Consider the following 3,535-nt stretch of genomic DNA (forward strand, 5'->3'; position numbering starts at 1 on the left):
TGGAGTTTGCACGTTCTCCCCGTGTCTGCGTGGGTTTCCTCCGGGTGCTCCGGTTTCCTCCCACAGTCCAAAGATGTGCAGGTTAGGTGAATTGACCATGCTAAATTGCCCGTAGTGTTAGGTAAGGGGTAAATGTAGGGGTATGGGTGGGTTGCGCTTCGGCGGGGCGGTGTGGACTTGTTGGGCCGAAGGGCCTGTTTCCACACTGTAAGTAATCTAATCTAAAAAAAAAACTCCATTTGCCACCTTTCTGCCCAGTTCTGCAGCTTATCTATATCCCGCTGTAACCTGCCACATCCTTCCTCACTGTCTACAACTCCTCCGACTTTCGTATCATAAGAGATTGAGATTGAGCATGAGATTGAGAAACATGGAAAATTGGAACAGGAGGAGGCCATTCAGCCCTTCGAGTCTGCTATGCCATCATGGCTGACCATCCGACTCAGTACGCTTCTATATCATTAGATACCTTTAGCTCAAAAACATTTATCTAACTCCTTCTTGGAAATATTCATTAATTTGGCCTTAATCGCCCATTCTGGCAGAGAATTCTCATCATTTAACTTCTTAATTGGATTTTCTTATTGTGCGTCACTAATCACTACAGTTATACTGACAAGGCCAACAATTGACCTACCTGTTTTTTTCTATTTCAAAAATATACTTCATTCATAGAAATATCTTCTATATAGAGTCACAAATGCAGTTCTGTTCTTTACAGTAGTCAAGAGAGTGGTGTTGGAAAAGCACAGCAGGTCAGGCAGCATCCGAGGAGCAGGAGAATCGACATTTTGGGCATAAGCCCTTCATCAGAAATGTTGATTCTCTTGCTCCTCGGATGCTGCCTGACCTGCTGTGCTTTTCCAGCACCACACTCTAGACTCTGATCTCCAGCATCTGCAGGCCTCACTTTCTCCTATTCTGGACAGTAGCATATCAAGGGAGCAAACAAATGTCTGACTCTGTCCAAAAAACCAAAGACGTCTCTTACATGTACAGTACTATATTTACATACATTTGAGTCACTATCATTTTTAGGGGAGGCGATAGCTTAGGTGATGGTATTATCACTGGATTATTAATCCAGAGAGGTGAAATTGAGGACTGCAGATGCTGGAGATCAGAGTCGAGAGTGTGGTGCTGGAAAAGCACAGCAGGTCAGGCAGCATCCTGATGAAGGGCTTTCGCTCGGAACTTCGATTCTCCTGCTCCTCGGATGCTGCCTGACCTGCTGTGCTTTTCCAGCACCACACTCTCGACTATTAATCCAGTTACCCGGGTAACGTTCTGGGGACCAAGTTTAGAATCCTGCCATGGCAGATGGTGGAATTTGAATTCAATAAGTATCTGCAATTAAGAGTCTAATGATGATCATGAATCCATTGTAGGAAAAATCCTTCTGGTTCGTTAATGTCCTTTAGGGAAGGAAACTGTTATCTTTAGCTGGTCTGGCCTACATCTGACTCCAGGTCCACAGCAATGTGGTTGACTCTTAATTACCCTCTGGGATGGGCAATAAATCCTGGCCTGGCCAATGATCCCCTCATTCCGTGAATGAATTTTAAAAAAAGCAGGGTCCGATAACTGAACAGACCCAATTTACTTTCAGCAGGAGGTCCTCAGACAGTGGTCTTGCGCCTCATGTTTTGGCTAAAGCTACCCCAAGCTTTAGTCCTAGATCTTGGAATGTGCCAGCCTGCAACACTCAGTTGAGGTCGACTAATTACTCTGGAAGACTGACTAGTTTCGGGGAGACTGAAGAGCATCTTTCACCAAGTTGATGGTCCTCCAGGTGCAGTCGCTATTTGTCTCGGTGTGTGTCCCATGGAACAGACTGTACAGCAGAGTCCTGCATCATTGAGCTGCTAGGGACAAAGCCCAACAAAAAACACTGCCTCTCTCTCCAGATTTCCTTTGCAAAGGCATATCCCAACAGGAGACATATGATAGTCTCAAACCCCACAGCTGCTTCGAGGGTATTGTGTGGTAGTGCACACTGACCGGGTGTCCATGAAGGAACTCAGAGGTAGTGCCCTTCTCGTCACCAGCCATACTAGAGTGCTTCTTTGAGTGGTTAATCTGTTGACTGCGACCTCTTCATGACTCCAGGGTTCACAAGACCACTGTACTGTGATGATTGTGTTGACCATCCCACACTCATGGTTTTTACAGTGTACAGCACTGAGATTTATACTCACGCCTATTTTGGGATGTCAAACAATGTTAGCCCATACACTGGGTGGCACAATGGTTAGCACTGCTGCCTCACAGCGCCAGGGACTTTGGTTCAATTCCAGCCTCAGGTGACTGTCTGTGTGGAGTTTGCACATTCTCCCCGTGTCTGCGTGGGTTTCCTCTGAGTGCTCCGGTTTCCTCCCACAATCCAAAAATGTGCAGGTCAGGTGAATTGGCCATGCTAAATTGCTCGTAGTGTTAGGTGCATTAGTCAGAGGTAAATTTAGGGGCATTGGCTGGGTGGGTTACTCTTCAGAGGGTCGGTTTGGGCTGAAGGGCCTGTTTCCATTCTGTAGGGAATCTAATCTAATCGATATTAATTCCTTCACTTGGGGATTTTTACCTGACTGTATTTGCTTTTTCTCCTGCCATCCTATGTATTCCCCTGCCTTAAGCCAGTTTTTTTTTTTCCCCAAGGTTTATTCAGAGGTCAGCTTTCAACTGGAAGATATCATCTTCAGTACTAAAATTACCCAAGCCCTTCTGGAAGGTCAACAGTCCCAGTTCTTGCCTTCTCACACCCAGTGATAAACATCAGGATCCTGCAGATGTTCAGTGCAGCCAGATATTTAACACTTATCTCTTGCCCAGCCAAGTAAAAGTCTCAGGCTCTCTATTATACATTTCTTTAATCATTGCTGCCTTCCTCTTCTCAACCACACACCTCAAAGTCTATTCTCATGCATATGGGATTGTCGAGAGCTGTTTACAGTTGAGTAGATAAATCCTGAAGAAGGGCTTATGCCCGAAACGTCGATTCTCCTGTTCCCTGGATGCTGCGTGACCTGCTGCGCTTTTCCAGCAACACATTTCCAGCTCTGATCTCCAGCATCTGCAGACCTCACTTTCTCCTCATAGATAAATACAAAGGCATGACAAAACACTAAAAGCAAATTGAATTGAATTTATTGTCACGTGTACCGAGGCACAGTGAAAAACTTTGTTTTGCGAACAATACAGGTAGATCACAGAGTTAAGTAGCATAGATAAGTAAATAATAGATAAACAGCGGCAAAAACAAAACACAGGTACAGGCGAATGTTAAATGTTTGTGAGTCCGTTCAGTATTCTAACAACAGTAGGATAGAAGCTGTTTCGAAACTGGCAGGTGTGTGTATTTAGGCTTCTGTACTTTCTCCCCGATGGTAGAGATTATACAAAAACATTGCCAGGGTGGGAAGGATCTTTGAGAATGCTGGCGGCCTTTCCTTGACAGCGGGCCTGGTAGATGGATTCTATAGATGGGAGGTTGGCCTTTGTGATTGTCCGGGCTGAGTTCACCACTCTCTGTAACCACCTC

This window comes from Chiloscyllium plagiosum, chromosome 41, assembly GCF_004010195.1.
Source record: "Chiloscyllium plagiosum isolate BGI_BamShark_2017 chromosome 41, ASM401019v2, whole genome shotgun sequence".
Classification (NCBI taxonomy): domain Eukaryota; kingdom Metazoa; phylum Chordata; class Chondrichthyes; order Orectolobiformes; family Hemiscylliidae; genus Chiloscyllium; species Chiloscyllium plagiosum.